Source organism: Triturus cristatus, chromosome 1_1 (assembly GCF_964204655.1).
Source record: "Triturus cristatus chromosome 1_1, aTriCri1.1, whole genome shotgun sequence".
NCBI lineage: Eukaryota > Metazoa > Chordata > Amphibia > Caudata > Salamandridae > Triturus > Triturus cristatus.
In genome coordinates this window covers 135,445,385-135,459,149 of record NC_140579.1, presented here as the reverse complement: position 1 = coordinate 135,459,149, position 13,765 = coordinate 135,445,385, and the positions used below count along the sequence as shown (strand labels likewise).

The following is a 13,765-nucleotide window of genomic DNA, read 5'->3' as shown; positions in this document are numbered from 1 at the left end:
CGTCGGCGCCCTCTCTTGACCTCCGGCGGCTCCGGGTACGACGTCTGCTTTCCAGTCAGCGCCGCTTCTTCACCTCTGGCCCCAGGTCTCTAGGCTTCTCAACGTTGGACTTCAGGAAGTTACCAATAACCAGGTCAGGAACTTGCTGTTCTTTACTTTTAAGGCCTGTTCCTGCTGTCCAGGTCCTTAAGATGGTTTTTCTTGCTTTCTCCCACACAGGGCTCCAGGCTGGGCTCAGTCAGTAGGGACTAGTATCAAGGGTGGGTTTATGGACCCCACTCCAGGCACAAGTTTCCACCCCTGCTGCCTCACTCCTTCCTCCTTCAGGTTTCTGCTGCTCTCTCTTCACCAGTCAGGTGCCAACTGCCAGCTCCAACTGTCAACTCTGACTTTTAGCTTCCCAACATTCTAAACCGCCTCCAACTGTCACAGGGTTCCAGAATGTTGCAGAAGGTTCTAGTAGGTTCCAGTGGGTTCTGATGATGTCACAGGTGGCCACCATTTTGTGCTCCAGGCCCTCGGACAGAAGTTCCAGGGGTAGATAAAATGGCTCCCTGAATCTGCATCAATACGAAAAAGTCTGGTGGTTCCCAAAAAGGAAAAATACTAACTGGGTTTGAGGCAAAAGTGGGACAAAATAAATAATGATGAGGAGGGACCACCCAAAGGGCTGACAGGTCTAACACCTCAGCTCAACTGATCCTCAACATCCCTCGCCGCAGCCACATCACCCCCCACCTGAGAGACCTACACTGGCTCCCCATCGAACAGAGGATCACCATCAAGCTACTCACCCACGCACACAAAGCCCTCCACAACACCGGACCAGCCTACCTCAACGGCCGACTCAGCTTCTACACCCCCACCCGCCAGCTCCGGTCCACCAGCCTCGCCGCTGTCCCCCGCATCCAACGAACGACCACCGGCAGCAGATCCTTCTCCTTTCTCGCCCCCAAGACCTGGAACACCCTCCCAACCCACCTACGGCAGACCCAAGACCTGCTCACCTTCAGAAGACTCCTCAAGACCTGGCTCTTCGAGCAGTAGCAGCACCCCCTCCCCTCAGCGCCTTGAGACCCTCACGGATAAGTAGTGCCCTTTACAAATACAATGATTGATTGATTGATAAAACAAAGATAGGTTTACCCCAAGGCACATTCAGCCTACAAGAACGGAGCAGCCATGGCTTTCTTATGGAACATTGCACCAACCTACATTTACAAAGAGGCCACCTGATCACCAACACACACCTTTAACAAGCATTATTGGGGGATCATCTTAGCCTGCCACCAGGCTTTGGTTGGCCAGACAATCCTAAGAACTTTGTTTCATACATCAACTTACTAGCCACCGCCTTTCAAGGGTACTGCTTTCTAGTCTGTCCAGTTCATGTGTACCAGCAGCCACACGCTGTACAAACAGAAACAGACTCTACGAACTGCAAATGTTAATTCCCCTATTCCCATCTATTTATGGTGCATAGTGCTGCAGATTTACATACCCTCCTCCCTGGAAGCTTGTAATATTTGCACATATCTCCTTTCACTCCACACTCCACAGTGCACCTTACACATGGTGCACCATAGTAGTCTCAGTCCACATTCCATATACATTCTCATCCACTGTGTGAAAAACACAATCTAAGATGGAGCCGGGGCCCATGCACATTGTGGACGAAGGGTGGAGTCGCAGCAAATCTCGTTACTCGAAACCTTCTTAGAAAGAAAACAACTTCCAAGCACCTGAGCCAAAAACTTGATGGCAGGAGTATGCAGAGCACGTGAATCTACAGCACTACACACTGCGAACACTTGCTTACTGGCTAACCTTCTCCCTTCCTTTTGCGGCATGTAACTCTTCTAGATTTACTTCTTAATTTAGCCGCCGCCCCCATCTCCCTGGTGAAAAGACTCAAAAGATAAAGTTTTACTGAGCCAGAAATTTCTGGACCCAACCACTAGATAACAGAATGATGTGAATGAAGAAGAATTCCACACTGCAAAATTGTTTCAGGAAAGCTGCCAGTTTGGCCTTATTGCTGTTCTTCTGGAGGTTGACCGCTACAGTTGTCGATGGGGCCCTCGCCGTAGGTTCTTTCCACGCCCCAACAGAGAAGACTCTAAAGCAAGACATCATGATCCCAGCCGGTCTTTACATGGCTGCCCTGGCCACAGCCATTAATGATGGAGCCAGTCAGAAGGAGGGGATGTTGGTGTGGGAGAGGCAGGGCAGGGTAGCTTGTGATGCAGTAAGTGCAGGAAATCATTTAGTGCCAGCCTTGCTGTGACAAGCTGTAGATGGGAAGGGTGCAGCCAGAAGAGAACCCACCACTCACCAAGGAATCCTATGGAGAAAAACAAAAGAGAAGAGAGAAAAGTACAACCTACAAAACACTCTCTTAGTGCAGCAATGTTTACTTTTAAGGAAGCTGGAAGCCAGGGAGAGGTCCCTAAAACAAGCAAAAAGACACAATTGCACACCACTAGCTCTCCCTGTGTAGTACAGGTGCCTTGAGCCTTTAATACAAATGAGCCTCTATGCTGCCGAAGTACACAGGAAAATGCTTTAAAAAAATTGCTTTCATGGTTTTACCGTGCACTTCACTGTTTGGAGGTCTCACGGCTGCTCCTTCTTTGCATTTCATCCAGCTGTCATGCCAAAATGGAAATAACTTTCTGAACTTTTCCTCTTGATGCACTATTTGTTAAAACGCCTTTCTGTATTATTGTCACTCATTGGGACCCTATCCAAAGGACAGAACTTTTTCTGGTCACTCATTGGGCCTCTAAGCTAAAGGTGGACCGTCTCCTGGTCATTCATTGGGTCCCCACTGTAGTGATAGAACTTCTGGTCACTCATTGGGCCTCTAGGCTAAAGATGGACTGTCTCCTGGTCGTTCATTGAGCCTCTAGGCTAAAGATGGACAGTCTCCTGGTCATTCATTGGGTCTCCAAGGTTGGAATAGAACCACTCATTGAGCCTCTAGCCTATGGACAGAACATCTTGTGGTTAATCATTAGGCCTATCAGCTAAAGATGGACCGTTTCATGGTTATTCATTGGGCCTCCAAGGAAGTGACAGAACTTCTGGCCACTCAATGGGCCTCTAGGCTAACCACGGACCACCCACTAGTCATTCGTTGGGCCTCCAAGGTAGCGATAGAAATTCTGATCTCTCACTGGGCCTCTTGGCTAAAGGTGGAGCATCTCCTAGTCTTGCATTGGGTCTCCAGGGTAGAGATAGAACTTTAGTCAGTGTTCCCTAAGCCTAAGGACAGAACGTCTTCTGGTCACTCACTGGTCCTCTAGACTAAAGATGGACAGTCTCCATGTCATTCATTGGGCCTCCAAGCTAGTGATTGATCTGGTCACTCATTGGGCCTCTAGGCTGAAAACTGTACTTTTCCTAGTTACCGATAGGGCTTCAAGGCTAAGGATGAAACTACTTCAAGTAACTTGTTGAATATCTAGCTGAAGGGTGGGCCTTCTCCTGGTCACTCATTTGGGCCTCTAGACTAAAGGTGGAATGTCTGCTGGTCCCTCATGGGGCATTATGGTTAAAATAGACCTTCTCATGGTCACTCAATGGGCCTCTGTGAAGTTGTTTCTTGGGCCCTGGGCAGTCAAGAGTTACTGAGTCTAAAGAGCTGTGAGTGGTTGTTTTCAACGGGTGGCTTCGGGTCACAACACTAACAGTACTCTCTCCCCTTAAGCACTCGACTTTCATAGGTAGTGAGGTTGAGCAACCAAACCTTACTCGGTTAGACGCTCGGAACATGCTCTACACAATACTGATAGCACCCCCACCTTTGCTTAGTGGCCTGTGGTGTAACAGAAGAGCCCTGAGAGAGGCAGCAGAGTTTAAGAGAGGAGGCATGAGCTAGGCTAGGTGAGGGCAGTGCCCTGAAGAAGGCTACAAAGTGCTGAGTATACTGTGGGCTGTGGTGTGATAGCAGTGTCCTGAGAGAGGGTACATACCATTCTGTATATTGTTAGCAAGGAAGGCTATAAAGTGCAGGGTATACTGTGGGCTTAGGTATAGTAGCAGGGCTCCCAGGGGGGTACACAACACTGAGTGCATTGCAATGAGGAAGTTTAGAAAGCGCTACGTATACCGTGTCCTTCGATATGACGGCAGAGCCCCGAGGAAGGCTATACAGTGCTAAGTATACTGTATTGTGATATTGCTTCGTGGCCTCTCCCAGGTTACTGCTAAGTACGCTCTGTGCTTTAGTAATGTCAGTGCCCTGAGAAGGGTGCAAAGCACTGTGTGTACTCGGGTGTGGTGTGATGGCAGTGCCATATGAAAGGATAAAAGGTGTTTAATATGCTGTGCTCTGTGCTGTGATAGTGCTTTGTGGCTTATCCAAGGATACTGTACCCTCTCACACCTAAGCTCTCAGTATAAACAAAGTGCTGAGTTCAGTGGGTAAAGCGTGGCTAGTGGTGGTTTAACAGTGTCCTGAGGAAAGGTACAAAGTGTTGCGTGTGCCATGGGCTGTGGGGTGACAGTGCTGTGTGGCCTCTTTCATGGCACTGCTGAGTACAAAGTGGGCTCTGGTGATAGTAGTGCCCTGAGAGCAGGTACAAAGCACTGCATTAAGGAAGGCCTGTAGTGTGAGAGCCGTGCCATGCCAGGGGACGAAGCGTTGTGTGCAGGTCTATGAGGCAGGCTATAAAGCATGGGTAAACCATGGCCTGTGGTGTGATACTACACAAAGGCTACAATAATAATCCACATTTGTAAAGCGCGAACAATCACCCGTAAGGGTCTCTAGGCGCTGGGGGCCGTCGGGAAGATTAAGCAAGCTATTGCCCAGAGTCACATGGTGCTGGGCTAATCTGCCACTGGTGCCGGGGATCGAACCTTGATCCCCAGATTCCGGAGTCAGTCGCCCTGGCCGCGGCGCCATTACTCTTACAAAGCGGTGAGTATACAGTGAACTGTGGTGTGATAGGAGTACAGTGGGGAGGGTTACAGATCGCCGATTATACCTTGGGCTGTAGTAAGATCAGACTGCTTTTCCCAGGTTAGGCCACAGCTCTCTGACCCATTACTCACAGAGATATTTACATACCTGGCAGGTGTTGGTGGTACTGCATAATAATTCATAACTCTGCTCTTGTCTGTCTCTGTCCCACAGAAGAAACATCTCCTCCAATGGGGGTAATTATCGGAGGCGTCATTGGAGCCCTGGTGGGTGTTGCGCTGCTCGCTACTGTCATTTGGGTTGTCTACTCGAGGAAGAAGACATCAAGTAAGTGGATTTAATGTGCTATTCCTAGTAGGAGGTACCAATGCTTCTTGATTCATGTGCGGGGATGCAGGTGAATACCATCTGTCACTTGCGGCAGCGACACATCAATGTTTGAAGTCCTGGTTCCTTTACCCGTGGCGTAACGAAACTTGAGGGGGTACCCCTGCAAAGCATATGGAGGGCCCTCCCCCCCCCCAGCCCGGGGAGGAGGACCCCCAGCAGCCCGTCCCACCACCTACCACTTTGCCCTACCACCCAGAAATCTAGTATATTTTGATTTGACAATAACACTCACTGTGACGTAGCCAATGGGAGTGACGAGGCAAACGCCATATAGGCGCTGGCCGCAGGGTACTGTTGTCACATCATGCCTATCTGTGCTCACCAGCAGCAAACAGGGGGCTGTTGAGGGTCAGCCACAGTGTCCAGGAATGCGGGTCAACATTGATACCACAAGGTCAAAGGGCGTCTTGTGTCACTTTCACTATCCCTGGCATTTTTGGGCATTCCGCTTTAAAACATGAACAGCCTCACACAGCTTTCCTCTGATGACGCAGTTTCACCGATTTCAAGTGTGGGGCCTTCCTGCCCTACAGTTGCATTTCTACCCTTGCCCTAGGAGGGGGAATGCCTGGACGATCCGGCCTTACCTAAACCGTTTCAAGTGTGGTCTTCCCTCTTACACCTCACCTACGCCTCCTGTGCTAAGAAATCTCCAGCCAGTGCCAGGTTTCGGCTCTGGGCGCCACCCAGCTGCGCCCCTCCGCGTCCCGTGCCTGGCAGGCTCACGCGCTCGGTCCTTTATCGTCATTGCTTCTGTAGTGTCTCTAATGAAGCCCTTAAGCAGGAGGGAGAGACTGCCCTGGCAGGATGAATGCTCCCCATTTCAGATTGGTTCAGTAAAGTTGTGTAAACTAATTACATAATAATAAAAATATTCAAAGACAGATTTGCCACGTTAAAAAGCAATGGTGGAAATTTTACAGGCATTCTTATCCAAGCATCAATTTATTTCCCAGTCATAATCTCAAAAGCCAGTATTTTTGCAGAGCCAACAGAAGAGAGAAGGGAGCCGGACGGAAAACGGTGACGCAATGGCTGCAGTAACGCGTTCAGAAGACAAGTTACCAACTCAAATCTTAACAGGGCCTACTTGCCCTCTCATCTTTCTGGGATCACAACACTGTGACTTATAGTAACTTTCAGTTAGTGTGCAATCAGAGGATGATCGGGGGAGTTTCCACTCATTTAACAAACATTATTTCCTCAAATACACAACAATGATATTAAGATCAGTCAGGCTTGTATATGGTGTTGCGAACAAGATATGTCGTCGTATCACAGGTTCACTGGTACAGAACACGTATTTTAATTGATTTGCATTTCATTATAACAGTACGAATTGGGATTCGAAGGCAAAGAAAATTATTTAAAATAATAATAATAATAATACAAGTGTTATTGACAGCTCCTGAAGCGCAGTATGAAGCGCTACATAAAAAACATTATTATTGCTTTATCGTTGAGACACTTCTGCGCAGCTGATGGGCACCACCGATAAATGCTCAGTCTGTGGAAATGGTGACATTTTCCCACGATAAGCGCATAAAAGAGAAGCCGGTATTGGCGAAGCCAGTAGGGGTGTTGTGACACAGTGAACGGCCTGCGCGCGCTAAGATTGTCTAAAAATCCACGTGTGCGCTTGTTGAACTGCTGGTAGTCCCCGCAGAAATGGAAGGTACTGGATTGGGGCGGGGCCTAGTCTCTTTTTCACCCCCCTTATTACTTGCTCGGGCGGAAGTGAGAGGAGCCGCAGTGGTTGTTAACAAAACTGACATACACAACACTTCCATGGGCAAGTCCTGGAAGGAGAGTGCGCTTTCAATCGGATAGTACCAGAACCGCTCAGCAGCACTGCCATATTATAGCCTTATAGCCCGCCGTAGCGGGCTATTCCGGCTATTAAAGGCCCGCTGCAGCATTAAAGGCCCGAGCCGAAGGCGAGGGACTTTAACAAAGCAGAGGGACTTTAAAAGCCGGTATAGCCCTGCTATGAAGGGCTATAAGGCTATTAGAACATTCTGCCACTAGAGGGCAGAATGTTCTAACAAAACAAAGCCTTCAGGGAGCGCGAGGGGATTCAAATCCCCTCAGGTTCCCTGAAGCCTTTGTTCACAGCCAGAGCTGTGAACAAAGACACATTGGAATGTTGGAGCTCCGGGCTTACACCAGCCATTATAAGCCCAGAGCACTCCATTGTTTTCAATGGAGCTTCCAACATTCCAATGTTCTAATTAAATGTAGACATAGGCAGCAATTTATTGCAGGTCCGCAGTTCTTTCAATAGTACAGTCCAATAACTTTGTATATGACGGCTATACCTTCAGCAGTGCAGTGCTGACACTTGTTGACAGTCTCTGCAAGGAGACCAATGTTTGAATGGGCATGGAAACTACAATCGCCTCAAACATTGGAGCAGATGAGGTACTGACCTGAGGGCTGGGCCTGGCCTGCAGCTTCAGAGGTAGGCCATAGGCGCGAGCGGCCGGGCATGGCGGGCAGGCAGCAGAAGGCAGGGCAAGGCTAGCCAGGCAGGGGCTAGTAATAATTGAAATGATGGCCGGCGGTGACGGACGTCCGACGGTCCTTCTGTCTGGTGTAGGAGCGTGGCTGGGTCCTGCGATTTGGGATGCCACACCTCACGTCTCACGCGCACTTTTAATTGCACGTGCTCAATGCGCCATGCAAATGACGCGCACCATTTAAATTAATAAAGAGGCGGCTCAGAGGCCCGGCCGGAGCCCGCACCTAATTAATGATGGGCCTCTGAGGCCCGCCGGGCCCGCACCTAATTAATGATGAGCCTCTGAGGCCCGGCCGGGGTCCAGGCGTGCGTGCCGTGCACACTGCGCACTATTTAATTCACAACAGGACTGATTCATAATGAAGTGAGGTGGCCCCTTGAGCGCGCCCCCCCCCCCCCCCGCAACGCCGGGGCTGCGGGGGTGAAATGAGTAGGTCTTCTCAATGAAAGAATGAAAAGGAGACGTCTTGGTGAAAAGGTGAAGTAGCTTTAATTAAGTAGAAAGCTAACACCACTGGAGTGCATCATGACTCCTCGAAGCACGAACAGGCAATGACTGTTAGAGCCGTTCGTGCCTCGATGAAAGTCAGTATGCATGCGAATACAAGATTGTAAATAAACATGTTATTAACCCCTTCGCCGCGGCAGGAATTCCGCCGCAACGCTGGGGGGGTTTGGGGGCAGTTGCGGGTCCGCTGTGCTCGTGACGGAACCACTCCGTCACGAGTCACGGGTGAGCTGTGCTCATGACGGAGTGGTTCCGTCACGTCTCCGCCCACTGCGCTAATCACCCGCACAGGCGGGGAATTAGCGCTGCGTGGGCGGAGCGGCCGCCAACGGCCGCAGCATGACGGAACCACTCCGTCATGAGCACAGCGCACCCGTGGCTCATGACGGAGGGGTTCCGTCATGAGCACAGAAAGGGTTAAGAATCAACTGTACAGCATGCGCATGCAAAGGAAGGGAAGCGCATGCCAGAACAAAGAGGCAACATGCATTATACATATAACATGCACGAGGAAATAAGCATGTACGCAAACATTCTCATGCGCGTGAACCAACAGGATTCACTCATTACGCCACCCTCCCCCTATTAAAAAAAAACAATATAAAACTTTAATCAAGAACAGTGTGGAACATGAAATGAGGTTGGTGATTTACGTCATTTAGAAATCCTTATATTTCAAAGGAGGAGGACAATTGCGAGAAGGTCTTGAGGTCAGTATGGATGGTGTAGCATCTAAGTCAGTTTGGCAGGAAGAAGCTGTAGATGGGGACATTGCTGATGACATGGGAACTGAGGACTGTGAATCAACTCCATTAGTAGAGACGGCTTCATCACTTGACAAGTCGTTAGAAAAGTGTGAAAAATGTAGATCATCATGTAATGGAGATCTCTTGTTAGATAAAATAGTATAAGCTTGATCAGGAGTTAATTTGACTAACATTCTTTTATTCCACCAACCCTTTGAGTCCAAAAACAAAGATCCTTTTGCGAGCTGGAGGATTTGTACGGGTAAGGAATAATTTCAGAGTCCCTTTTTAACCCTATTGGGAGACTTCACCATAACCCAATCACCAACCTGAAATTCATGTAAAGTATTACAACTCTTTGTGTCAAACCTTTTCTTTTGTGCCAAGTGTTGAGCAGAAACATTTTCCAGCATATTTTTTTTTATCTATGCGAACCTGACATGAATCGTCCCCCTTTTTCAAGAATTTCAACCAAGCAGGGTAGAGAGTACCATTTAGATCTCTCTTCTTAAGGAGTCTGAAAGGAGAAACACCTGTAGAAGAGTGAGGTGTAGTGAGACCCGACCAAATCTTTTTCTTAAGAAAAATGTCTACAGGTGAATTAGAGGCTAAAGCAGATTGAATACCCTCCTTTATGAATCTATTCATCCGCTCCACAAGACCATTTGAGGAAGGGGAATATAATGCCACTCTCACATGTTTAATGTCATGAGCAGAAAGAAAATTGTCCATTGAAACTGAGGTGAAGTGAGAACCATTATCTGTGACCAGTTCCTTGGGAAAACCTTCCGAAAGAAAAACTTTTGTTAGAAAACTGATCACAGATGAGGTATTCAGAGAAGAACAAAATTCGAACTCTACCCACTTTGAGAAATAATCAATTAATACAATGATGTATTTCTCATCACTGGACAAGACTTCAAATGGTCCTGCGAAGACCAAGCTCCTTCTGGGACAGGCACATTATGTAAAGGAACTTTCATTTTTTTCCAGTGCTTATCAGACAAATGACAGGTTTGGCTCAAGTTAATCCAATTTGAGACATCCCTTCCCAATCCAGGCCACCAAAAATTTTCTTTCAGTCTTCTTGATGTGGCACCTACTCCAAGATGACCTTCGTGTGCTATATTAAAAAAATGTGAGCGAAGAGAAACAGGAGGAACAGCAAGATCACCACGCATGATTAAACCTTCAACAACAGAGAGCTCCTATCCGGACACGGTCTGGAGCCACATCATGCGGAGGACCTGGAAGGGTAGTGGGAATGCCCGTTTTCAGCAGGTGCATTTCTTCGTCCTCCATAGGGCATATCTGACCCCGGGAAAGATTAAACGATACTTTAAGGTGCGGGATGCGGCTTGCCCGAGATGCTTAGCGCTGGGGGCCGAACTAGACCACTTACTGTGGGGGTGCCCGAAGCTTGGGACGTACTGGGCTGAGGTGGGGGAGCTTTTGAATGCAGTAACTGACCGGGAGGTGGAGTTTGACATGGCGGCATGTTTACTGCTTTGGTTCCCTCACACGGCAAAGACGAAAGTGACGAGCAAATTCATTGATTTAGGTCTCATGTTGGCCCAGAGGGAAATCACATGGCACTGGAAATCCCGGGAGGGCCCATCAGTCGGGCGATGGATATCCGAGCTGTTGAAATGGTCTAGATGCGAGAGTGTGCTTAGAAGGCGGCAGGCCACCAAGGCGGATAACGAGAAGGGGTTGGAGTGGGTAAGGGCTTGGGAGATGATCATACAAGCTCTGCAGGACCACCGGCTGGAGCGTGCGGAACGTGAATGTTCGGAGGGCGGAGTTCCTTGAGGCTGGGGAGACTATATGCAAACCCAGATGACTAGCGCGCATTAATGTTAGGATCCACTGGTAGGGCCCACGTCAGCAGCAGTTGGGTGGGTGGGGTGGGTGGGGTGGGTGGGGTGGGTGGGGGGGAGTTAGAATCTGATAGGAATAAATGCAGAGGCTATAATAGGACATGGACCGGGCTTTGCTATGAGGAGATCGTTATGATCACATGAATCACTGTCTTACCACGCCGCCCGGCCCCCGGGATGTGGGCTAAACGGCTGTGTGCATTGCTATACCGAGGGGTGTGATCTGAGATTATACGCGGGTACCGGTTGCCCTAATGGAGGTTTTGTTTATAATGCTGCAATAAAAACATGTTTAAAAAAAAACAACAGAGAGCTCCTCATTCGCTTGGGCAAAGGATTTTAAAGGCGCAGGCAGAGAGCGCTCCTTTGGCCAGCCAGAAACAATCATGTTCTTGACTGCCAAAAGAATGGAGTCTTCCTCTGACGCCTTAAGCCAATCTTCTTGTGCAATACATGAAACATTTTCAATAAAATCTTCAACAGATGCCACAACACACTCAACATCATCAAACCTGGAGGAAGGTGAAGCATCACCCAAAGGAAGTCTAGACAGACAGTCTGCCCTGACATTGCGTCCACCAGGAATGTACTTTATGAGAAAGTTGTGTTCATGTAAACGTGAAAGAATACGGACAAGTCTGTCAGAAGGCTTTGCCCGTGCCATTCCCATTGAGTAAATGGATGAATGGTTTATGGTCTGAGCAAATCTCAAATGTGTGCTCCAAATAAATTTTCTAAATTTCTCTACTGCCCACGAGCAGGCTAGTGCCTCTCTTTCGATTGTACTATAGTTACTCTCAGCAGTTGTAAGTGTCCTGGAAGAAAAACCTATAGTGTTTGCTTTGCCATTGATCCATTGACAAAGGACTGCTCCCAGACCATGTTGGCTTGCATCTACAGAGATGGTGCATGTATGACCAGGTGAAAAGGCAGTAAGAGCTGGAGCCTCAAGGATGAGTTTTTTAACCAACTCAAAAGCTTCTTGAGCATCCTGATTCCAAAACAAATTTGCATTTTTCTTGAGTAGTACTCGTAGGGGTTGAACAACATGTGCATAACTTGAAATAAATGAATGAATGAATGAATGAATGAATGAATGAATGAATGAATGAAAATACATTTGTACAGCGCGATTGCTGCCCTGAGGCGTCCAAGCGCTAGGGGAACCAGCAGGGTGTAATGAGACTATCAGAAACTAGGAAGAAGCTGGGGGGGCTGAGAAGATTACGGGGATTTGAATAGATGGGTTTTTAATTGCTTGCGGAAAGAGGCAAGGTTCGGATTCGATCTCAGGGTAGGGGGGAGGGTGTTCCAGATTTTTGAGGCGTTAAGGGTGAACATTCTTCCACCTGCTCTAGATCTCTTGATTCTGGGGATTGTTGCCATGAAGGCCTGGCTGGAACGTAGTTCACGGCCCGGATGGTATTGGCTGACTAGGCTACGCAAGAGTTTTGGACCCGAGTCCCAGAAGGCCTGGTGGGCAATGCACATTGCCTTAAAGGTCACTCTTTTTCGCACTGGTAGCCAATGAAGGCTAGTCAGTGCCTCTCTAACTGAGGCTCTTCGTGGGATTTGCAGTAAGGTGCGGGCCGCACAGTTCTGCACCAGTTGCAACCTGTTTAAAGAGTACTCCGGGGCTCCTAGGTAGAGGACGTTGTTTGAGTCCAGGCGTGATTGTATTAAGCCCTGAATAGCTGTTTGTTTGGCCTCCATTGGGAGCAGGGGTAGGACCTTCTTCAATGTTCGAAGAAGTCCAAAGCAGGTGGCGGAGAGCTTTGTGGCCTGGGTGTTGAGGGTAAGGTTCTTGTCTAGCCACACCCTAGGCTTTTGATGTTATCTTTTGGGGCCGGGGGGGGGCCTAGACAGGTGGGCCATAGTGATTTGAAGAGGGTCGGGTCAGTCGGGCCTAGTAGCATGAGCTCAGTCTTGTCCCCATTCAACTTCAGTGAGGATAGCGTCATCCAGGACTTCACCTCCTCCAGACATTTGGTCAGACCCCCCGATGGAGAAGGTTGGGCTTCCTGCGCTAAGGAGACCACCAGCTGTGTGTCGTCCGCATAGGAAATGATCTTAACTCCATACGGACGAACTACGTCAGCCAGTGGCCTCATATAGATATTAAAAAGCGCAGGGCTTAAAGAGGATCCCTGGGGGACTCCCCACTTCATCGGTATGCTGGAGGAGACGGTTTGTGCGTCAAACACCTGGAATGACCTGTCACCTAGGAAGGATTTTTATCCAGAGCCATGCCTTATCCGCAATGCCGACGCTTGCCATACGGTTCAGTAAGGTGTTATGACTGACCGTATCAACGCCGCACTGAGATCAAGAAGGACCACTGCCACTGATCCTCCTTGATCGATGATTTTTCTGGACTCCTCGACGACCATAAGGAGGGCAGACTCTGTTCCATGCTTTGGCCTGAATCCTGTCTGTGTAGGGTCTAATAGCAGATTGCTTTCCAGGTAGTTGACCAGTTGGAGATTGATGTGTTTCTCCGCGATTTTACTGACCCATGGGAGTAGTGAGATCGGGCGGTAGTTGGCAAAGTCCGAGGGGTCCAAATGAGGCTTCTTTATTAATGCTCGGACCATTGCCTTTTTCCAGGCAGCAGGAACCAAGGCAGAGTTAATGGACGGCATTCACTAGATTCTTGATGATGGGTAGAATCGTCTGGGATGCGAGTAACATTATCTCTGGGGGGGCCGGGTCTGTAGGTGAGCCGGATTTCACTTTCCTAGCTATGGATTCAGCTGCTTCAAGTCCATACAGGTGAACCGGTCGAGTATG

The 13,765-nt window shown here is 48.8% G+C and overlaps 1 pseudogene across 1 annotated transcript in view; it reads left to right on the top strand.

Moving 5' to 3' along the window:
- LOC146869812 (patr class I histocompatibility antigen, B-2 alpha chain-like) overlaps window positions 1-13,765 on the top strand; it is a 101,714-nt pseudogene that overhangs the window by 67,392 nt on the left and 20,557 nt on the right. The window contains exon 4 of the transcript XR_014966760.1: window positions 5,144-5,257. The product of XR_014966760.1 is annotated as a patr class I histocompatibility antigen, B-2 alpha chain-like (transcript). The remainder of the gene's footprint in view (window positions 1-5,143; window positions 5,258-13,765) is intronic.